This window comes from Muscardinus avellanarius (genome assembly GCF_963383645.1).
Source record: "Muscardinus avellanarius genome assembly, chromosome: 13".
NCBI lineage: Eukaryota > Metazoa > Chordata > Mammalia > Rodentia > Gliridae > Muscardinus > Muscardinus avellanarius.
In genome coordinates this window covers 51,096,744-51,122,071 of record NC_137799.1, presented here as the reverse complement: position 1 = coordinate 51,122,071, position 25,328 = coordinate 51,096,744, and the positions used below count along the sequence as shown (strand labels likewise).

Here is a 25,328-nt window from a genome sequence, read left to right as displayed (position 1 = left end):
ACAAAAATACCAGGATCAAAGATTTCCATCATTTGGACGTAAATCTCAGCTAAAATAAAGTGATAATAGTCTAGTCAAGAAAAAGCAACCTGTTACAAATGCCTTTGAATTGGTGTTACTATCCATGCTTTGTGCATTATTGAATTAATTAATCATTTCTTTGAACTTGGATACTCTGCTGTCAGTAGGTTAGGAGTAAATGCTAGTCACTGTTAATCTGTATGAAATTCATTTTCAGTACTAATATTTATAAATCAAAAGTGTAAAACTTTGTGGCTCTTGGAAACACAATATGGAGAAAGTTTGTTCATAGAAAGATAAAATTTAATATTTGTACCATTATTAATTGGAAATTTTTCATCCTAAATAAAGGACTGACTAAATTTGTGGGTTTGTGTATGAAATTAATTTGAGTGTCAGTTGTTGCAGTTAATGTAGTTATTTATGTGAAGTTGGGCAGATAGAACTTGAATTGCATGTCCTCTAATTACCATTTCTGTGACCTTCCTACCACAGTGGCTCCCTTTGCAAAATGGGAATGTTCGTGGTAATCATCATATAAGATGGTTATAAGCATTAATAACAGTTATAAAGTGTTTTCCATAGTGATTAATTATGTAATATTTCCTAATCATAATTAATTAGTACATTGCCTAAATTTAAAAAGTATCCCTCAATAACTGGAGTTTGAAAGCTTATTCTCAGAAATCATGAGACACCTAAGGAAGAGCAGCTAAGCAGATGAGGTGAGAGGTCTAGGATTCACCACCATCTGCTTCAAGAAGGGCAGTTTTATTCTTACCTCTTTGTGCATTTTTGTAATGAAGAATTTTTACATATTCAAAACTGTGTGAGAACATTGTAATAATCTTCCATGTTTCTATTATGCAACTTTATATAATTACAATATTGATATATTGTACATTGCACTTTTACATATAAGATTTGACTTGTGAAAGATTTTAATGGTAAATAATAAATTTGAAAATCACTGGTCCATATGACCAATACATTAGCAGAAAATATCTTTGCCATTAATATGACATATAACACCAAGTTGGATGCTATCTATAAGAAGCACTTTAGCTATGCTCAACATGTGCTTAGCTTTAGCCTTCTCATCTCTTTCTACACTCTCTCTAGGTGATTCAATCCATTCCCATGGCTTTAAACTCCATTAATAAATTCCACTGGCTCCAGATATTATCTCTAGTCTTGATCTCTCCAAGTACATTAGATATTCAGTGGACATCCAGGAAGCAGTTCTAACACAAAGTATGTAAGACTCTATATCTTCCCATCCACAACCAACTCTATCTTCCCCATCTTAGTATATTACATATACCTTGAATCTATTCATTTCTTAATATATCTACGGCTATGACACTAAATGATCTACATATCAGTTTGCTTGCCTGTTTATAAGTCATCTGGGAGCAGTGATGCTTGTCTGGAAGCCCAGTACTTAGATGGCTGACATAGAGGATCACAGGTTTAAGACCAGCCTCAGACTTAAGCAAGACCTTGTTTCAAATCAAAAAAGGGCCAGATGTGGTAGAATGACCCTTTATTTTAGCTGAGATTTACGTCCAAATGATGGAAATCTTTGATCCTGGTATGTTTGTGAAGATCAAAGTTTCACATGTAATGCTGTTTTGCATGTTCTCAATGCAAAGCATTTCATATGCAACTTAGATATACAGATTCAGGTCTTAATGCCCAGTACCAGAAAAACCCTAAGTAAGATGGTTCAACATCCTCCAAAGGAATTACTCCATTCTCTGAATGTAATCCAAATCCATCTCAAGGCCCTATGCTATCCAACTCTCCACCTCCCTCTGTGTCATTCTTTCCTTTATTCTGACACTTCATTGCCTTTTGCCACTGTTGTTCCTGTTCTATAAATTGTCACACTGAGCTTGTTTCTTTCTTCGGCCTTTGTGTTGCTCTTCATATCTTATAGGTTTCTGTTCTGAGAGTCCCTTCCTGACCCCCAGTGTAAAGCAGAAGATCCCTCCCCAGGCACTGTCCTAAAATGACCATATTGCATTCTCTTCATCTCTTCTATCACTATCTGAAGTTGCTTTTTCTATTTCTTGACTTTATTTTCTGACTTTCTTTTTCTATCATATAATTTGACTCTCTTGTAAAGTGAATGCTTCACCAATATCAAAACATTGGCACATATGATAATTATTTTATTATAGCTAAAAACATTAAATAGCAGAATTTGAACCATTGTCCTTTGACTTCACATTAAACATAGTTTTGCAATATTTTTTTGAAAACTGATGTTTATTTTTTATCAACCTTATTTCCATTTTGCTAAAGTGTCTGAAGAACATCTTAAGACCACTCTGGGGCTTTTCCAACCCACCTCTTGGCCTGACCCGTGGGAGCTGCAGATTAGTCTTCAGTAGGGAACTGCTGAGTGGGCAGCTTTAGACAAATCTGCAATCTCAGGCTGAGGAGCAGAAAACTCAAGAGCTAGGCAAGTCCATTCACTCTGAAATTTTTCTTAGTCATAGGTTTCTCTGCAGTGGCTTATTCTTCCTTTTCAATATCTTCAGGATATCTACAGAAGCAGAGATCAGGCATGACTTCCCATGGGTGTTCCCGGGAGATGGTACCATGCAAGTGCAGAACTTCCTGGGCCAACATCCACTATATCAGCCCCACAGAGTGAGCTCCATTGTGGCATGGAATGAACATGTCCATATACGCAGAGAAGAATCTTTGTTGCAGGGAGCAATGGTAGGCAGGTTGACATAAGATACCTCTGTGAGAGGCTGGTGGCCAGATCTAGAGTCAGTCACCACTAGAAGACATGGCTCTGGGAGGCTTCCTGGATTTCTGTTTAATGAAAGTCCCATGAGTGAAGTGGCCAGCAGGAAAATTCTGCACAGCCCATTGGCCAGTATGCCTGGAGAATATGACACTGACTTCAGCAGGGGTTTTAATGACATATGCTGCTAGCAGAAGCTTCTCTCACATCCTATTCAGGTTTATGATGTAGATACCATTGCTTTTCTTTTTGTAAGTATATCATTCTATTAAGAAATCAAGGTTGGTGCCACCTAAGTGGGTTCCTGCTACAAGGCATTTGAGGACATCCTCCTCCTTCATTTGCAGGACATCAAGGGCTCTGGACATTGTGGCAATTTCCTGTAAGTTACGACAGGAATTTAAAAAAATGCCATGTAGACCCCTACTTGGGCAGTGTGGAACAGCTAGTTCTGCTCATTTGTTGAAAAATTTTTTATTGGTGCATTGTGGTTGTATATATTAATGGAGTACAAGATGTTAGAGGCATACATGTACACATCACTTAATTAGCCCTTACCTAATTCCTACCCCATTCCTTCCCACCTCCCTCCTTCTCATGTTTGGCTTAGTGATTGACTTTGATATGTTTGTTAACATACATCATGTACATTAGAGAATTTCTTTCTTCCTCTCTCCCATCTTCCTAAGTTAGGTCACCTCACTTGCTCATCTGTAATTTCTCCTTCTTTGTCTAGAGTTTCTCCTATGACCCATTTTTCCCCTAGCTTCCACATATTAGGGAGAGCATCTGATTTCTTATTGTGACTGACTAATCTCACTTAGCATAATGTTCTCCAGTTCCATACATTTCCCTTTATGAATAGGCAGAATAAACATTATCTAAATGGCCATACTTCCAAAAGTGATCTACAGATTCAATGCAATACCCATTAAATTACCAAGGTCATTCCTCAAAGACAGAAAAATCAGTCCTTAGATTTATTTAGAACAACAAAAACCCCAGAATAACCAAAGTAGTTCTCAGCAATGCAAAACATGCAAGAAGAATCACAATATCTGATTTTAAACTATACTACAAAGCCATATAGTTCTGCTCATTTTTAAATGACCTTTAGTTACTCATTTTGTTCCATCGAGTCATTTCCCCTGTCTTTTAAATAGAGATAACTGCTAAGATGCATTATTGTTGGTAAGATATAACAGGAATACAGCTTATGATCTGCTCCATATCCATCTACCTCATTCCACCTCTTCTGTTCTGTGATTGGCAACCTTGACCTACATAACCTAAATCTGTTTTCCCCTAAGCACCATTTTGAGATCCAACAATGGGAGAACCCTCCTCTTCCCCTGTTTGCTTCCTGTCAGACCATGGTTTCTTTACTAGGTGAAGATGGCAACAGTTTCTGCCCAGAGGTTGCTCTTCCCTTTCAAGCCTCAGCATTTAGCAGATACTGGTAATACCATTCCATTCTTGTCTTTTCAGGGTGGTGAAATATTTCTGCTAGTATTAGTACCTAGGTGGCAAATTGCTCACACCATTGTAAATAGTCCTTTTCTTAATTAATTTCAACTAAACCATTACAGGGGTCATTTGTTTTCTGCCAGAACCATGATTGACACAGATATTGTGTGTGGATATTTTCTACATGAACTTACAATAATTTATTTCAACAAAATATATCAAGTGCCTCTTGCATGCCAGGTACTAAGATAGCACTTAATAAACATACCATGTATCCATAATGCAAATATTTTCATTAAATAAATTGGGAAAGCTTTGGCCATAATTAAAATACAAACTAAAGTTGGGCATGTTAGTGCATGCCTGTAATCCCCCAGTACTAGGGAGGCTAAGATAGAAGGATCTCAAGTTCCAGGACAACCTGGTCGATGTAGCAATACACTAAGCAACTTAGCAAGACCCTGTTACAAAACCAAACATATAAAAGGGCTGGGGTGTAGCTCAGAGGTAGAAATGTTCCTGAGTTCAATCCACAGTACCAAAAATAAATCAGAAAATTTAAAGTAAAGTACTTAAGTCAAATTAAAGTATAGGTTAAGAAAATGTAACAAAATGTTTGTGTTCTTGTGTATTGCTGTTGCTTTTCTTTTTGTATGTGTGTGTCTAGGGATGGAACCCAGGGGCATTCGACCTTTGAGCTATACCCCCTGCCCTATTTTTTATTCTTTATTTTGAAACAGGGTCTCACTAAGTTGCAGAGGGCCTTACTAAGTAGTAGCTGAGGCTGTCTGTGAACCGCGATCCTCCAGTCTCAGACTCCTGAATGCTGGGATTACAAGTGTGTACCACCACGCCTGGCTGCTGTTGCTTTTTTTGTTAGTGTTTAGTCACATATCATGTATAATGCAAATACATACATACATGTCATATACATACATTTATAAGTAGGTTTACTCATGCTTGACTTATACTCATAGCTTCATCTTATCCAACTGAAGTATTTACATATAGGCAGTTACATTTTTACTCACATGATCTACAAATATGATACTGAATCAGATGAGGCAAATACAATAAATGTTTATTTATTTTCCTTTTATCAAGCAGAATTCCCTGATAATAATCTATCTGTGGGTCCAGACCAAAATGGAGTTTCTACATGTCTATAGCAGGGCAAGCATTAAGTTATTCTCAAGGGCTCTGACTCAGGGACAGAATTTTAGGAGGTACAAATCCTATATTCGTATCTTACTATCTCTTTGACTTTGGGCAAACTCTTAAACTTTTCAATTCTCAATTTTCTCACCTCTAAGAGGAAAATATAAATAAATAGTAGTGCCATCCTCATAAATTTGCTGTGAGAAGAAACTGAAATAATGCATGTAAAATGATCATCCACAAAGCATGGTGAAGCTAGGTATGGTGGCACATGCCTATAATCCAAGCTACTCGGAGGCTGACCTATGAGGATTGCAAGATCAAGGCCAATCTGAGCAACTCAGTGAGATACTGTCTTATAAAATTAAAAGTACTTGTATACTTCATGGGTAGCAAGCAAGCACAAGGCCCCGAATTCCATTCCCAGTACCGCAAAAAATAAACAAATAAAAGTATGGTAGATGCTCAAGGAGTATTTGTTATCTGTGTAATTACTGTTTATGATGATCCTGAGACTAGAAAGATCCTGGGAAACACTGAGGTATAAAAAATTGAGAATCTCAGCCGGGCATGGTGGCGCACACTTATAATCCCCGTGCTTGGGGGTTTGAAGCCAGCCGCGCTGGATTGAGACCCTGTTTCCATATAAAAAAGTAAAAAAATAGGTCTGGGAGTGTAGACTGGATGTAGAAGGGTTTCCAGGAACCCCAGTACCACCAAAAGAAAAATTGAGAATCTCCATATTTATAATAGCATAAGCTATTTGATATCTTACTGATGTCAATCTATTGCAAGATCTATAAAATCACTTTATGTTCCATGTAGATTACACAAACACACACACACACACACACACACACACACCCCTATATAAATAATTTATGATTATATACAGTGTTTTGATTGACCTTGTTTTAAATGAGTTGTGCATATAACACTTGTTTTGGAATTACTAGGATCTTGTTTTCATCATACCTACTGAGTCTAAGTTTGGAAATAGGAGAAGAGACAACAGGAGCTGTCTTTTGTAAACAAAGTCCCAGGTAAGTCTTACCCAGGTTAAGTGCTGAGAATGACTAGGATAGAAGATGGTCTAAGTGATATTTTCCTACCCTATCCTTTAATTAAGTATGTCAAACTCTTACCATTGTATTTAAGATATATACCTACACTGATAAGTGGCCACATGGATAAATGTGAAAATTTATGCTGATCTAAAATATACCAACCTTTCCGTTAAAACTATTGCCATCTACTCTTGTAACTTGACTTTTTGCATCACCACAAATTTAACATCCACAAAAGAATCATAGCCTTAATGGACTGTGTAGCCATGAGCCAATCACAAAGGCAACACAAAAATTCAATCACAAACACCTGCAACTCATTACAAATTTAGCAGCACAAATGCCAGAGGCTGTAATGGGTCTCAGATAGTCCCTGCAACTCTGCCAATACTCACCTATAATTTGGACTTGACATTTACAAAAAAGAAAACATTTACAAAAAGAAAAGGGCAAAGGGTTTTACCAAATAGTCCCACTCTTTCAACTTCCCCCTCCCTGCCAAGACACTGCAGGAAAAAAAAAATCAATTCTAAATACAGGTGCTATTTGTACTCCTTCTGGTGTGCTTGTGAAACTAAATTAATTGATGAAGAATTTAAACCAATATTCACTAAAGGATTTGGTGCTATTATATTTTCCCCCAGAAAGTAACATTTTCTATAAGAGCCCCTAGTGTAAAAATAATGGGGACAAAAGAGAGAAAGAAGGCAGAGGGAGTAGAAATACAAAATAATGTCAATTTTATTTTTAGGTTTCTTTCTATTTTTATGTGAAAACTAGGTATAATGGGTAAATGTAGACTTGAAATCTTCCAAATGAAAACTGTCACATTTGCAAATGGAATGTTATAGTTGTCATTGTGTGGAGCGGAAAGAAAAAAAATTAAACTCTGGCTTCTGGGGAGTTGGATTCTGATTCTGGGTTTCTCTCTAGATGTGTGACCTTGGAAAAGTTAACTCCCTGGGCTCTTTTTTACTCCATTTAAATTTTTGAAGATTGTGACTCTGGCTTCCTCCTCAATAGCTTTGCTTTTTGAGCAAGAACTCCCAATAAACTTATGACCTGTATACAGTTAATTTTTCTCTATATACTTCCCTCAACATACCCGCTTTTCCTTGATTTTCACAGCACAAGCATGATATGTAGACATTGCTATGTGGAATAGTGCATGCTTAATGTATCTATGATCTTAAAGAGAAATGCTACTTTTTACCTCAGTGTGGAGTATATTTTAAAGTCTGTGTCTGATTTTCCTTGCCCATTCTCTCAGCACATTTTGGAAATTGCTTCTCTTCAATATCACCTAATTCAAGCCAGGCATGGTGGCACATGCTTGTAATCCTAGTACTTGGGAGGTTGAGACAGGAGGATCACAGGTTCATGGCCAGCCCCTGCTACTTAGTGAGGCCCTCTGCAGTTTAGCAAGACTCTGTTTCCAAACAAAGAATACAAAACAGGGCTGGGAATGTAGCTCAGTGGAAGAATGCCCTTGGGTTCAACTTCCAGTATGAAACACCAAAAAAAAAAAAAAGTTCAAATTGAGAAAGGCAAGTTCATTCTAATGTTTGAAATACAAATGGGAAAGAAGTCTATTAATAAGAAAATGGTAAATAAATAAAATATTTAATGCTACTCTTGGCTCTATAGCTTACCATTTACAAACATAATTAAAAGTTTTGTAAGAAACTTCTATTTATTGCCTACAAATACGTGATCTTCCACCTGAAGTCTTTCTCATTTCCTCTACCACGTGGTGCATGATGTCGTTTTCTTATTTCTTCATTCTTCAACCAACAAATAGACTTAAAGTTAATAAGTAAAAATCTCCTTTAAGTTATCCTTTTGTCTGCTAAGTGTGCTACTGAAAGCAAACGGACTGATATTCTGTGACTGAGAAGTGAAATTCTCATATTTAAGGTCTGTATCAAACATCCATACCTTATCTAGAGGATTGAAAAACATGAACATTTTTATAGAAGTTCTGAGATTCTCTTTTCTTCATCTCAGGCAGTTTAAGAAAGTCCTCTCTTTGAGAAAGAGAATGCATGCAATATCTGAGTATCCAGGGTAGGCCATGAAGTCAGGCAGGGAAGGGAAAAGAAAAAAAAATGGAAAGGGATAGAAGGTAAGCAAAAGGTAACTAAAAGCTGTATAAACTTAAACAACAGAAGTTTATTTTTCAGATCTCTGGAGGAAATGATGAGGGCTGTCTTCCAGGTGTAAGTATTCACACACACACACACACACACACATACACGCACACACACACACACACACACACACACATACTATATATGTATATATATATTCATAATAATATATATTATATATTCATAACTATATAATCATAATAATCATTAATCACTTCTAGGCAATCTGATTATGAGTAGTATTTAATCCTATTTGGCTTTTACTTACATAATTTTCATAATTAGAAAATATTAATGTTACCTGAGTGAACTAACATTCTCTGAAAATAATCTACCACCTTCTGCAGTGATATATAACTTCTCACTCAGATCACTCTCAGTGAAGCTATTCCTCTGTTCCAATGAACTCTCAACCTTGGAATGCTTTTGTGAGTTCTCCTGGAGTGTAAATTATGAGATTATTCCTAACCTTGTCAGGTTCAGGTAACATACTGCCTACTATAATGTAATAGAAGCAATTCATAAAATATTCCTTCAACCCAACCAGTTTCAAGTTGTACAGCTTTGTTCTTGTTTCACGCAGAATATATAGAAGGAAGGATCCTTTATGGGACAGAACAGATAGCTGGAAGCTGATTTCACTTGGTAATTCTCCGTTGTTACTCTAGCATTAAAGTGGCATTAGCAGGATGCAAAGAAGTTGCTTGGTGAAAAGGATCTGTTCCTGTTGATGTTCAGCAAATGCTTTTAAAGCTGAGGCACCTAACACTGCGCCTATGCATCCAGGTGAGACCTGGAGCAGAAAAAAAAAAAAAAAAAACTAGGCTTGTAAACATCTGTTTCAAGGAGCCTCATCAGAGAATTCTTGAAGAGTGGAGCAAATGGGACATCCTGCAGCTGCCACAGGAAACAGGCATAGTAAGCAATGCACAGCACTTCCTGGGCCTCAGGGTATGCATGGCATTACCCTACTTCAGCAGCTCACTGCAGAAAAAGGTGAACTTCCACCAAACAAGGCAGCCCAGAGTTTGCTACAGGAAGTTGTATTTCAGTACAAAGAAGTTCTGTGTTGAGCCCAGGGTGTGGGCGGTAGGTTCAGGTCAAAGGAACAAAGGGAAGCAGGACAGGGGTTTCTGACAAGTACTTTTCCAGGCACAAATCTTCATGTATTTTAGGCACTTCATCTCGCAGCTGATGAGCTCTGTAAGTGGCATTCACGTATGCCTCATGAGTGACTGCTGGGACAATTTGCAGTATTTTTAATATTTGATATCTGTGTTTAGGATTAAAAACTTTGGGAAGCAATGAATTAACCTAACAGTATTTTCCCATCATCTAAATTCAACCAATTATGAGAATCAAAAGCAAAGGGAGATTTAAATGTTTGGTGATAAAGTAAATATGCAGAGTCAACATCTCTGACCACTTTGCTGCTTTTTTGGCTAATGGTCTAATTGGCCGATAGCTTAAAATTCAATGTATTTAGTACTTTCTTTGCTGCTCAGAAAAACCGAGTGCACATGGCTTTCTAGGATGTTATGCTTAGTCACATCTCCAGTCACGTACCACTCTGGTTGGCTGCTTACTCCACCACAGAGCTAAGAAACCTTGAAGAATATTTATTGCACATTCCACTAATTAGGTGTGCACATTTGACCTCCCTAATCTCTTCAAAGGAATTAAAGAGAAGCAATGCTTTCTATTTTTTTTAAGTAATACTCTGAGTGAGAGGTTACATGAGAGTCTAAAATGAAGCCCCACACAGAGTTTTTAGGGGCTGTATGCAGCCTCATCTATTTAAGTAATCTTAGGACCTCTTGTTTTCTTGATTCAAAAATTAGACTTAATATTTGCTCTGCAGTTGGTCTGGGGACCAGAGGGGAAGACACTTCTAACTGATACTATCAGAATCATCATGTGCTATATACAGTGCTGACCTGTAAGAGCCCACATGGGAGAATCCTTTAGTGGGTTGGTGACTTTCTCTAGAATAAAAACACCCATCAGCATATTCAGTTATATCATCAATGCTTCTCCTCAAAAAGTTCAAACTCTGTTGTCTGTTTGGTCTATTGGTTTTTGCTTACAACATGCTTCTGATACTTTCTAGAGGTAGTGACCTTGGAAAGCCATGAGGGTGACAGAGAAAGTGCTTTACTGACATCTGAGATTTATTTCTTTCTAAATTACAATCCCATCTTTACTAAATTTTCTTAGGCTTATTCTACAAATAGAACAAAAACATCTAGAAATTTCAAATTCTTCTTGACTTTTCTTCCTTCTTCAGCCCTCACAGCATCCTATCCTTTTAAAGCTGATAAAAAGAAGGAAGCTAGCCAGGCATGGTGATGCACGCCTTTAATCTTAGTTCTTGGGAGGCTGAGACGGAAAGATCACAGGTAAAAACCAGCCCTAGTAACTTAGTAAGTCCCTCAGGAAATTGGTGAGACCCTCTTTCAAAATAAAAAGTGCTAGAGGTAGCTGAGTGTGGTGGCGCACGCTTGTAATCCCCGCACTTGGGAGGCGGAGACAGGAGGATCGCACAGGTTCGAAGCCAGCCATGCTGGCCTAAGAGACCCTGTTTCCAAATAAAAGTATAACATAGGTCTGGGAGTGTAGCCCGGAGGTAGAAGAGGTTCCAAGAACCCCAGTACCACCAAAATAAAAAAAAGTGATAGAGGTATAGCTCAGAGGTTGAATGCCCCTGGATTTAATCTTCAATACCAAAAAAAAAAAAAAAAAAAAAAAAAAAAGTTAACATCATGGCTTGTAAGCCCTTATTTTTATTTTTCATTTTTATACAAATAGAAATACAAACTTATGGTTGAGTACCTGAGTTTAAAAGTTAATAAAACCAAAATTTAATTCTCAGCCTTATTATGCAACCAGAGCTGTTTTAACCCCAATTTCTCCATCATTAAAATGATGTAACAAGCCTGAGAGTGCCCCTTGAGGATGATATAACAAGGAAAATGTGAAGTGTATATGACTACACACAAAATATATCTTATATTAATACTAACTACAAAAGTTCCATATGACATAGTTTTTATTGTCCCAGTTTCTAATAGAACTATAAATACTCAATGTATCAAAAATCATGTTATAATTCACCTGGCTGAGGAATAGCAATGTCTTTTTATATCCAAACTTTTATTTTCTTTCCAAATACAAATAGAGATATTAGGTTTGTTTTGTTTGTTTTGAATTTCAATAATCTATATCATCAAACTCTGAAAAGGAATTAAAAGCAAACCCAAATCCTAATGTTTACCCTTGCTCTTTGATGGAAAATATATTAATAGTTAATGAAATCCAAGCAGAATGGCCTGCTTTGACCTTTTCATCTTCAAATTCATCTAGTCCTAGCTGTCATGCACCAAGAGGAAATATCTAGGATGCTTTTCGGCTAACTGAATTTGTTTGTTTGTTTGTCTCCTCCTCTCCTACTAGGCCTGCATTAACATTTTTTTTCTTTTATGAAAAAGCATTCAAAATGCAAGGAGGAAGCAAAACACTTAATCCACTCTAGTAGGTCTGTGAGACATATGGCCTGTGGAGTAATTTAATCCAGCCCACCACGGAATCTGAAAATTGCTTCTTCCATCCCCTGCTGTACCAGAATCTGAATGCAGGAAGAACAACCTCAGAAACAAGAGCTCCCGAGTGCTGTTTCTAAGGGGCAAGACCACAGAGGTGTGCAGCAGTGGGGGTTTATGAATTCAATTTACTCATATTCAGAGCAGTGGAAGAGAAATAACTGCAGTTCCACTCTCTTATGGAGCTGAGCTCTGGGTCAGAATAGAAAGAAATTAATTCAAAGCTTCTGACTCATTTAGAGGAAATACAAAGCCAAGTCTGACTCAGGACGAAAAGAAGAAATTTCTAGAAATTCAGATAGTTGCATGTTGATAAACAAATCCTTTCGTGAGACAAAAGTCACATTGTCATTCTTCAGTAATAATGGTGTTTTATGCAAATGATATCCCCCTCCTCGACAAAAATACATGATACTCTAAGAGCTGCAGCTTTATATTTCAAAATTCTTTAAAGAAAATAATATATAACCTTGCTTAAGCTCTCTTTTTTAAAAATATTCTTAGATATTCTTCTTTGAGTACATATGATTAAAATACTTCATGCCTCCTTGCAAAAATAAAAACTCTTCATTTCGAAGACTTAGATCTCCTGTAATTAGTCTCATTAATTTGTTCCCTCCTAATTCCTATTCCAATTTATTTTATTATTTTCTATTTTTTGGATTTCTTAGTGGGCTTTTTATTACCCAAAGGGCTGAAACATGTCTAAACATGAGCATCATAATTACATTAAGTTAATCCAGAGGGCCAAAAAACACAAGTCTTCACAGAGCATTAACATATTCTGTACAAGAAATATAATTTGGTGGAAATATTTTCACAAATTAAATAGGTTCTTTTCTCCCGGCATGGTGACCCATGCTTGTAATCCCTGCGCTTGGGAGGTAGAGATAGGAGGATCATGCAGGTTCGAAGCCAGCCACGCTGGCTTAAGAGACCCTGTTTCCAAATATAAAAAGTATAAAAATAGGTCTGGGAGTGTAGCCTGAAAGTATAAGGGTTTCCAGGAACCCCATTACTACCAAAATAAAAAATAAACAGTTTCTTTTGTCCTGAATTATCCTTATATTCCAGAGGACATACTAAGACATATTGCTTCCCCTAGCTGGATGCTATTGCTGAATTTGGAGTTGGAGAATCCATTGCCTTACTATAATACTACTTTTTCATCGAGTTGTCCAATCAGACAATTTAACCAATAATTTTAAATATCTTTGTGTCTGTAGAGCCTGCACCATAGGCAAAGATAAAATGATGAGCCCATCAGGACTAGTTTAGTGGATTGGTTATCTTTTATTTGCTCTCACAACTTGACCAGTGGTCACTTAAGCTGCCTAAGTTATAGTTTCTCCATTTACTAATTAGAGATGCTATTACTTCATAACCTTGTAGTGAGGGTTACATGAAGTTACCCATGTAAAAGTGCCTGGTATGTACCAAACGTTCAAGAAATAATAACCAGTCACTCAAACTTAATGTAAACAAAGTAGAGAATATGCAATCCTTACCCTATCTTTTTATTATCTCCATGACCAAGAAGGATGGTCTCACTAAGTAACACTTTGAAAATGCTCCTGTTTTGTTTCAATACTATGCTACATACCATATATTCAATTTGGTGCATTTACCTTCCTTTCTCATTCTGGAAGAAAGCACTGCCCCAAATCACAAAAAAACTTCTGTCCAAACTTCCACCACCTACACTAACTTTTTTTCTTTTCTTTTTTGTTTTCTTTTTTCTTCTTTTCTTTTTCTTCTTTTCATTTTTTCCTTCTCCTTCTCCCTCTCTTTCTCTTCTTTCTTTTATTTTTTTAAATTTTGTTTTGTTTCTAGTACTGGGGATTGAACCCAGTTCTACCTCTGAACTATACTCCTATTCTTATTTTTATATTTTTTTAGATTGAAATAGGGTCTAAGTACTAGGATTACAAACATTCACCACCACACCTGGCTAAGTACCTAAACTGTAATGAGCTAAAGATTTATCTGTATCATTCACTCTCATGTCAACCTTTGCTTATTTTATTTTTTTTCTAAGGCTGGGGCTCAAAACTAGAGGCATTATACCTCTGAGATACACCACAGTTTTTTTTTAATTATATTTTATTTTGAAACAGCATCTCACTATATTGCTGAGAGCCTGGTTAAGTTGCTGGGGCTGGCCACAACCCTGTGATCCTCCTGTCTCAACCTTCCAAATACTATGATTACAGGCATGCTACCATGTCACTAATATCACTTTTTAAAGGCTTAATTTAGTGGTAGAATGAAGGGCTTGCACAGACAGATTTGCCAGTGATTATGATCAAGTCCCATGACTTTTTTTTTTGTCTCAGCTATAAAACAGAAATATCCTGAAGATAAATATAATATTTATTCAATGATTAATCACAGAAAGTAGAAAAGAATGGCAATCATCTCTACCCATGTGATCAAGGTCAATATCAACAGTGATAAATCATGTTGATTATTGTACACAACATACTGTGGCAAAAATGGCATATTATCTTTGTTTTCTACCTTCCCCAAACATATGATCATTGTCTAACTGTGAGAAAAACATCAGAGAAATCCAATTAATGAAAATTTTACAAAATAATTATTTGGTACTATATATACTATCAAAGTCATCAAAAACAAGGAAAATTGGGGAAGTTGTTATTAGCCCAAAGGAGTCTATAATGTGATACTGTGGATGTGATCCTGAAGCAACAACAAAAACAAGATACTAGATAAAAATGAAAGTGTGAATTAAGTCTAGACCTTAATTAATAACATATCAATACTCAGTCATTCATTATAAAAGATGTACCAAACTAATAGAAGATATTACTAATAGGAGAAAAAAAAAATATATATATATATATGGAAACTGTGTTATTTTCACAACTTTTCTGGAAATCACTATTCTAAAAATAAAGGTTTATTTATTTATTTTTGTTGGTACTGGGGTGGAACCCAGGGGCTTTCTACCTCTGGACTATACTCCCAGACCTAAATTTTTATATTTTATTTGGAAACAGGGTCTCACTAAGTTGCTGAGAGCCTCACTAAGTAGCTGAGGCTGGCTTTGAACCTGTGTGGTCCTCCTGTCTCAGCCTCCCAAGTGAGGGAATTACAAGCGTGCGCCACCATGCCCAGGTAATAAAATTATTTTAAAAACTTATAATGCATGTGAAAAATTAGGAAAATTTTCTAAAAACAGTAAGCTTTCAAACAAATGGTAGATGTTATTACCATCATCATATAATTAATTGGAAGGGAATTATCCCCCAAATCATGATATTCTTTCATTTTTTAATTAATATTCATACAATTTTTAAAATCTCATGAGAGACAAAAGGAAGCCTTTAAAAGCATAAGATCGCCGGGTGTGGTGGCGCATGCTTGTAATCCCCGCGCTTGGGAGGCAGAGACAGGAGGATCGCGCAGGTTCGAAGCCAGCTGTGCCCGCTGGCTTAGGAGACCCTGTTTCCAAATAAAAATGTAAAAATGGGTCTGGGAGTGTAGCCTGGAGGTAGAAGGGCTTCCAGGAACCCCAGTACCACACAAAAAAAGCATAACATCTATATTCTGAATTTGTGAATTAATAAAATAATCTGCTTCAATTTTTCTGGTTATGATGGTTAATTTTACATGCCAGATTGACTGGGCTAAGGGATTTCCAGATAGTTGGTAGAATATATTTTGTGAGTGGGTTTGTGAAGGTGTGTCCAGAAAAGATCAGTATTTGAGTTGGAAGACTGAGTAGAGAAGATTGCTCTTACTTATGTAGATAGGAACCATTCAATTGCTTGAGGGAATGTAGAGAAAGAATAAAATTTGCTCCCTTTGCTTGAACTGAGACACCTAGCTTCTCCTGCCCTTGGGCATCAGAACTTCTGGTGCTTAGATTTTAGATTTAGTTTTTTAAATTTACACCATTGTTCCCCAGATTCTCAGGCATTTGAACATTGACCGAATTATACTCTTGTCTTTGCTAAATTTTTGCTTGCAGATGGCAGATCATGAAACTTTTTGGCCTCCATAATTGCATAATACAATTTCTATAATAAATCTCACCTATATATCTCGATGATTTACTGGTGGTTTCTTTGGAGAATCCTGATGGAAAAGGGATTGGGAGGTATATAGAGTGCTAGAAGCTACCTGTGGAGAATTTGAATGTATGCTGGGCATATAGGAGTAATACAAGAAGAACAAAATCTTCCTGTCACTTGTAAAAGATAAAAAAACAATTGGAACAATAGGATATAATTGTTTTTCCAGGGCAGTAAAAAATTAAAGAGACTCATTATTCCCTACCGGGTGATACACCGAAATGTAATATTCTAAAAATATTTAGTTGAATTGCTGGCTAAGAAATTAACCAATGCTGGACTGTGAGAATTATTGTGCAGCTTCTCAAGCCTATTTTTCTGCAGAGAAATACTCTGATGTGATGAATAGAAATTCTTAAATTTATCTGTGTTTATTTGAGCATAAATGATTCACATGCCAGGTAGCATTCAGAGCCAGTAGAGGGTCAGAGAGCTTTGTCCAGCAGCATAAGCAGCAAGGTTTTATAGGCTGAACACAAGTAAAAGAGAGACCAACTATTGGCTGTAGTTTGGCATTTTTCTTTCTTGGGTGTGATTTGATGGGTTGGCTGTTTGTGATTGGCTGAACCCGGATATTTGTTACAAAAAATACACTACTGAGTTAGGTTTTAGTTTTTTTCATGTACTGTTATGCTGCAGTTTGTTACCTAGAAGCTTCACATAGAGAGACAGCCAGAGGCTATTGGTCTTCTGCTTATTTACCAGGTGGAGTACCTTCTGAAGACAAGAGTGACTAACACATTTGAGAAAACATGTACAGGACAGTCACATCTCAGAGATTCACGATGTATAAAGATCAAAGGATCTAAGAATTTCAGAGAGTAAAAGGAAAACTAAACAAAAACTTCAAGCCCTGTGTAGTGGAACACACTTTTAATCCCAGTACTTAGGGGTCTGAAACAGGAGGATCACAGGTTTGTGGCCACCCTTAGCTAGTGAGGCCCTCTACAACTTAGTAAGACCCTGTTTAAAAATAGATAATAATAATAAAATAGGGCTCTGGTTGTAGCTTGGAGGTAGAATTCCCCTCAGTTCAATCCCCAGAACTGCAAAATAACTTTTCCAGACAATATTATTTAATGCAGTATTTCTCAAACATTTAATAAAGAACAATAATTCTGGTCTCAACGGGTCATAAGCCTTCCAGGTAGATGTTGAGATTAAATTTTGGGTACCAGGAAACATTGCCCTGGGCTCTGCTTGATCCAGTGTTTCCCTCGGACACTAAATGAGGAAGACCAGGACGATGGCTCTCTACAGCTGAGACCCACTGGAAGTGCTAGAGGAAATCTGCCAACTTCACTTCCTGTCACTGAACAGAAAATCTTTCCCAAGAGAACTGAATAGAGAATATATCCATGTTGTTCACATGTGGCTACACTGGTTTCTACCCTGCACAGTACATGTTAGAAAATGATACTCTATGCCTTTAAAGGCAAATAAGTTGGTTTTTAACAGTGTGGGAAAGCTTACTAACACACAGGTACAGTGTGTTGGGACCTCATATCAAACAATGAGTCCATTATTTCAGAAATGAATACAGAGGTATCAGAAATAAGAGGTTAAATAAGACGTGAATGCAATTTTTTTTATTGTTGGGAGGACTATGATTTCAGGCATAGCTACTTAATAATTAAAGCCGATTATTAGTATTACATCTATACCAGAGTACAAAAAAGGAAAGAGAATCCCCCATTATTAGACATTTTCTTTGTGAGTCCTGTACTCTCATTCTTATTAGAGCCCAAGTAGTGGCTCCTTTGAAAACTATTTGACTGACAATTTGTCAAGCTTTCCCCTCCTCAAAGAGAATTAAGACCAAAACCTTATGGCATATTCTAGATTTATATTTTCAAGACAATAAAAGCAGACGATAACAGGACTACTTGATCTAGTAAGAAAATATTTTCCCCAATCTCTTTAGTATTATGAGTAGAAAAGATTAGGGAGCAGATGGTAAAAAACAAACAAACAAACAAACAAAAAACCCAGCAACAACAACAAATGTAAGAAGCAGGTAATATTCTTTAAAAAGTAGATCTCTGCTAAAAAAAAAAAAAAAGAACCTTCCTAGGGCTTCTAAACATATGAATCATATATTTCACTCGTCTAAAACATTCTTTCTATCCTGACACTGTTATATAACACAGAATAAATTAATAACATTGTTGGTATATCTCAAACTCTTCCTATTATCCTCTCTCAGAGCTACAGAGAAGGAAAGGAGGGCAGAATAGGAAGGGAAAGAAGATGAATATGTGTGCTTTATTTCATTGACCGCCAGGAGATTTTATAAATTATTGGGAAAACATAACTTAGATAAAATTTAAACCAGATGAATTATTTAATAAACAGATGCCAAGTGGAAATGCATAATTTATTGCTTCTGTGCATAAACTAGTTTAAGAATACCAAGGATTTTTCTTGTTTGCTAGACTGAAATATTCCCATACACAACCTTTTGTATTATCAGAGGAGAAAGTACAGATACTGTCACATTCAATCAATCAATCAGTTTTCAATTTAGTTTAACAAATACTAATACAATGTACAAGTTTTCTTATGTGTTTTGAAGGATACAGAAGTACATGAAGACACAGAAATTTAAGAAAGGAAAATATTTAAACTCTAACAATTGTTTCCAGATCAATCTCTTTCATCAAATAACTTATAATACTCACCTGACCCAGGTTAGATTATATTGGCTATGTCTTCACAATTCCTAGGCCTGGAGCACATTTCCACACTTTTCAGTCCTGTAACCATTTCCCTTAATGTACATCTCAAGGGTATTTTCTCCCCTCTCCCCAGCCACTGAGTAGGTTCATTTCCAGTGTTTCATGTATTTGCTTGATAAAAAATATTATAAAATACAGGAAGTGTAGATCAGTATTAGAGAAGATGCTTAGCATGGACAGGGACCTGAGTTAATTCTCCAGTGCCAAAAATCATAGGGTGTAGTAATTACCCTATATAGGTAAAAGTTTCAGCCAGTAAACTTGCAGTTTTCTTGGGCCTGCAGAAGTGTCCTGTTCAGAAAATGAACAAAGCATTTTTCTTCTTATTATTATTAATCTTGTAAATGCCATAAGAATAAGAAAAGCAAGTTACAAAGTTATAAATATATGCAGAATATTTTGCATAATAGGAATTTTTGTTACTAGGGATTGAACACATGCTAGACAAGTGCTCTACTACTGAGCTACATTCCCCAGCTAGAATTCTGAAACTTTAGTATTCATCCCTTTGTGCTTCAGCTTCCTTATCTCTAAGAAGAAAGATATATAATAGGCTTTATCTCAAAACATTGTTATGAGAATGAAGAAATGAGTTAAAAGATATAAAATAAATTCAAAGAATGGTCTGGAAGTCAAGGAGAAGTTAAAACTTGAGAAGGAGCAGTACTAGCACATGGTAAATGCCCAGAAAATGTAATAGCAATACAATAGTGATGATGATGATGATATCTGCAATCTCTTTGATAAATTGGTTTGCTAACAAATTATTTGAACAAGCAGATATTGAGATAATTTAGTTTGGGCTTCTTTTTTTTTAGGTTTGCAAATTCCCAATTTTACAAAGAAATGCATTTTTTCTGGTAACTAAGTTAAGAGTAATAGCAATTTCAGATAATTATGGTGATCTCCTTTAAAAAATTAATTGCTTTCCTTTGTGTTTCTGTCTCTAGTCTCCCTTGTCTCTTTCAAAGCATTGAACTCAGAAACTTGGGATATTAGCAAAGTGCGTGCCTGCATTGTAATAACTGGATATTCAAAGCTGCTCCACTTCTGCTCCTTCTTCAAACCCCTTTTCCTGCTTTCCATAGTAGTTGTCAATGTGTAGTTACCTTCTAGCTCTTCAGCTTCTTACAGCACATCAGCTTTTAAGTCCTGACCTTTCTCTTCTGGGTGTCTCTCATCCTACCATTTTTTCTTACTATAGTTGTTGGACATGAATTTAAATCACTAAAGATATCAACTTATGGTTTTCTGTACTGGTCTCGTTAAACAAATTTCAGTAAGCATTTGCTGACTACCTACTATAAAAAAGCCTGCCTATTGGCCGAAATAAGTTAACTGACAAATAGTAATATAAGCTCACTATGTTTTAAACTAGGGTAACCCAATAATCAACTTTTGTGTTTCGAAAGGCCTTTTGGAGTTGATCTGGATTCAGTATATGGTACTACTGCCCATTTTTTTTGTATCTCTAAAGCTTCAATGTAATAAAGTCTATCAATTATAAAAATAAAAATAAAAATTTAAGAAACAAACAAAAAGAAACGATCTAATCAAGCAGATTTCACTAGAACTTTGAGAAACAATGAAAATATTTTATGTGTCACTACTGAGTACTTGAAGTATGCCTGGTGCTAGAGATTAACTAAACTTTTAATTTTTAGTTTATTTAATTTAAATTATTTTTAATTTAATGTAAATATCTATATGCAACCAGTACCTAATGCAAAATGGATTTTATACATGAGGAAGCACACCTAAGAACATTAAAATAACTAGCTGAAGGTCATATAGGTATAAACCTACTGACTAATCATAAACCTTTTTTTCCCCAAGGTCATAATTACCACAACAGCATATTATAACTTCAAAGTGTTTTAATATATAAAAGCTTTTCAAAATTTCCAGTGCTATTACCTTTACCTGACCACCATCTTCTCTCTCTGCTTTCATAATTGGTAAAGTACAGAAGACCTTATATGGAGTGGCCCCTAGGACCTCTTTTCCACCTTCTTACTAATCTGACACTCATTCCCACTCTAGCCCAAGTGAGCATCTTGCTACTCCTCCAGTGCTCCCCAAATATTATCAAGTATTTATTTTCTCCCTGTGTAGCTTTTACCAGAGGCATCTGTAATAAAAGTTTACCACTCCCTATTGATCAAATGTCCCTTATCAGAAAGAAGTATATATAACTGCATATCTACTCATAATCTGTCCACATTTTGATTAAAAATATCGTGGGAGAAAATGGTTAAATTTCACACATACATAGAAAGAAATGGGACTACTGAGAAAAGTCAAAATGACAAAGCTATGTATTGGTGTTAGGTCAGAATTCATACTGCTCATTTGAGAATAAAACTTAATAATTGCATCTTGAATCATTAAAGACACCTTAGTTTTGAAAGGGAAACTTTGGGAAATGCCCTATAGTGATACTTTAAAATTACAATATATAAAAAGCTCCCACAAAACTAATTCCTACTGAAAATGACTTCACATTTAAAATTTCCAAAGCGTTCAAAGAAAGAAGTCTTGAAGGACAGAAAGACAATGTACCAGATGGAAGCATTCATACTCAAAAACCAGTGGTAATGCAAAAACTGCAAGTGACTATCAAAGGTTCATTTCTATTCTAACATATGCATAACAGTGATGGTTACAGGTACTGGACAGTATAAAAGAAGAAAGCAGAGCTGGGCATGGTACACATGCTTGTAATCCCAGCATTTGGGAGGCAGAGACTACAGGATCACGGTTTGAGGACAGCCTCAGCTACTTAGTGAGGCCCTCTGCAACTTAGTGAAAACCCTGTTTCAAAAAAAGAATTAAAAAAAATAGGGCAGGGGGTGTAGCTTGGTGGTCAAATGCCCCTGGGTTCCATCCTCAGACCCACAAAAAAAAATAAAATAAAAAAATAAAAAGAAGAAGAAATCAATACACCTTGCTAGAAAGTGGGGGAATCAGAACAATCTTCAGAGAGAAGATGAATATGACTGGAAATTGGAAGACAAAAAAGAATGATAAAAGAAAGTTGAGGAAGAGAAAACAGTGTATACATAATGCCTGAGCTATTTCTCCTTATGTGTAGGGTGGAAAGTGATGAACTGAATATATATATATATATATATATATATATATATATATATATATATATGAATCCAAGAATTATGTTGATTCAAATCAGGGTCCTTAAAGAGTCCTAGATTAGTCATAATTCTTCAGAGTAACAGAAATGTAAGATGTATATGCCAGAGGAGAGAGAGAGGGAAAGAGAGAGACTCTGCAGCTTAAATCTAAAGGGAGTCTAGAGGCAGACTTCTTTCTCTGGGGACATCAGTTGTATTATCATCTTCCATGAACTGAATGAGGCCTATCTACATTATAGAAGATGATCTACTTTGCTACAAGTCTATTGATTTCAATGTTAATTTTTTACAAAACAAAGAAACAAAGCCTTCACATGGAAATCTAGACTCGTATTTGACTAAGAATCTGGGTATAGTGGACTATTCAAATTCATAAGAAAATTGACTATTACCAAATCCAAAAATGAGTATTGGGGCACATGTTACCTAAATGCAAGGCAGTAGTCTAGGCTGTGACATCCAATGATTTCAGCAACCTACTTTGAGTGTGTGGCCTCCCCAATACAATATTATAATATTTCACATGGAATTTGTATTGCCTAGCTCAAGAACACAAGACACCTCATTGCCTCAGTGTAGGCTCCTTTGATATCCTTATGGGTATTTATTTAGCATTTAGTCTGTAGTGATCATTTCCTTTCAAAAAGCTGCATTGTCTGGTTTCCAACTGGTTTACATGATCATTCCTCTTTCTAAGAAAAGGAGAATGACATTTAAAAGGTTTGGGAATGTAGCTCAGAGGTAGCATGTTTGATCAGTATGTTTAAGGACCTGGGATTACTCTCCAGCATCTCAAAGAAAGAATAAATTAAAAAGGAAATATTGAAATAAATTATACTTATAAATATTTGTAATGATTTGCCACTACCCATATTCCTCATTAAAAAAATCACAAAAATGAAACATCACTAACAAGGTACTACATTCTATCCTATTTTCCCCAATTATACTCCTTTTCATCACCAAACAATCATCAAAGATAATAAATAGCACATTTCTCAAGAAAAACAGAGTAGAAATCCTTTAAGATTTCTTTTGGAGTTTCTATTTTATGTTTTTTGGCCTTTTTTTGGGTGGTCTTCTTATATATTAGTATTTAAAATATTAAGAAGTAGAATATAATGACATCTGTTCTTCCTATTTACCGCAGTATCCTACATTCGGTTTCATATGTCCAAGAGCATAAACACCTGTACTATGTAAATAAGTAAAATACATTCAAAGAACCAATATTTCATAACCTAATCTCACTCAAAAGGGCTATTTTGAACCCCTCCAAGCCAGTCTTAGGTCTTTTATTTTGATGCAGAAAACAGGAAAAATGAGTTCCCTGTCAAAAATAATTATTCTTTTAAATAATGCATTTAGAACAACAGCAACATTAGAGAATATCATATAAGACACTCATACTAACATTAAGAGAGGAAGGTCTCAAACTCTGCCCTCATGGAGATTTTAGTAAAGAGAACCACATTAAAGAAGGGAAATAAACAGAGGAAGATCTTCATTGTGCTCTAAGTGGAAATAGTCTTGCATATAATTCTTTTCACCACCAACATTTGTGGCTGAGCAAATGAGGTATGAGTATCTAGACAGGCTTTATAATTGTTTTGTTCATCAAACCAGATCATCTCCTATGATTGAACATTTGTCCTCCCTAATGTGATGCATATACCACAAATCCTTGCCTATAGAATAAAATCGTCAGCATGCTGGAAGTATTTATTTGTTTGCTGTTTAGTACTGGGGAGTAAACCCAGTCAAATTCTATTTCTAAAGTACATCTCCATCCCTTTTTATTTTTATTTTGACACAGAATCTTTCCAAATTGCTGAAGCTGGTCTTGAACCTGTGATACTCCTATCTCAGCCTCCTATGTACTGGGATTACGGGTATATGCCACCATGCCTGGCCTGAGAGATTTTTTTCTGCCCCAGGGGGAATATTCCTGGTTGTTTCCTGGCCTATTCCCTCTCTACCCTGATCTGCCTGACACTGTTACTGCACATGCACTCTATCCAGTTTCCACTGATGTCAAATGCTCATGAACATTCTCCATCTGGATTCTGGCCTGCTTTTCATAGGTTTGCCTGGGTTGTAACCTACCCTTATCCCAATGGCTGATGTTTTGAACATGATGGCCTACATCTGTCAGCTTTGTTTCAGCTCACTGCCCCTTCCTAAACTTTAATAACCTTTTAAAGGTCTCCCTGACAACACAGCGAGCCTACACTAACAGATTTGGCATATCTATACTTTCTCTGAGGCCATGAATTCAGCACTTGTTGACTGCTATGCTACAACACATTATGGCGCTTACACAGCAGGTCTCATTTACTGGTGATTTACTGTAAAACTATAGGTGAAATAGTTTTTCTCTAAATTTTTTGTGGATTCTTATTAAAATACATGGGCACATTGTTGGATTGTATGTCTGGGGGAATGAAATGCAATCAATGATTCATAATTCTAGATGCATATGTAATAAGGGAAAATAATATTGCCTCATTATCTTGGGTATATTTTAGGTGCCCAGTGATTGATCAAGATATAACATAGATATGACATAGTGCCTGACTTTAAGCAATTTGTTACTTAAAGGACATATATGACTTACATGGGAATTTGGAAAATGACAATAATTTGCATAGAATGTTAAGATTTATTGAACATCAAGCATTACAATTATATCTACTTGGAATTCTAGCTTTATTTGATAAAGCACTGCTACATTATCTTCTGAAAGTTATTAATGAAAATGTAAAATATTTAGCATGAAAGTGTTTTACTTTCATGGATGGTGATAAATAGAACATAATGTGCTTTATTTTACTAGAATGTCATAAAGTTTTGCCTTTAATAACAAAGGAAAGGGAGCTAACTACAAGCACTTTCTAAGAATCAGGCTTTTTAAGCATATTAGCGCATATGCATCTATCAAAACATTTAATAAATTGTATATAGTGAGAAAAAACTGCTCAATGTTACAAAACAAACTTCTAAAAATAAAGAACAAGTACATGGAACAGAGTCTGTATTTGAATGTACATCTATTTGACATCATTATTCATACCCTTAAGTTATACACTTTGAAACTTTTTTCCTAAAACTA

The 25,328-nt window shown here is 35.9% G+C and overlaps 1 pseudogene across 1 annotated transcript; it reads right to left on the bottom strand.

Annotated features, from left to right (window-relative positions):
- Nucleotides 1-2,413: 2,413 nt before the first annotated feature.
- Nucleotides 2,414-3,153, bottom strand: LOC308272188 (small ribosomal subunit protein uS2-like; annotated as a pseudogene). The gene has a single exon. The product of its transcript is annotated as a small ribosomal subunit protein uS2-like (transcript).
- Nucleotides 3,154-25,328: the final 22,175 nt, after the last annotated feature.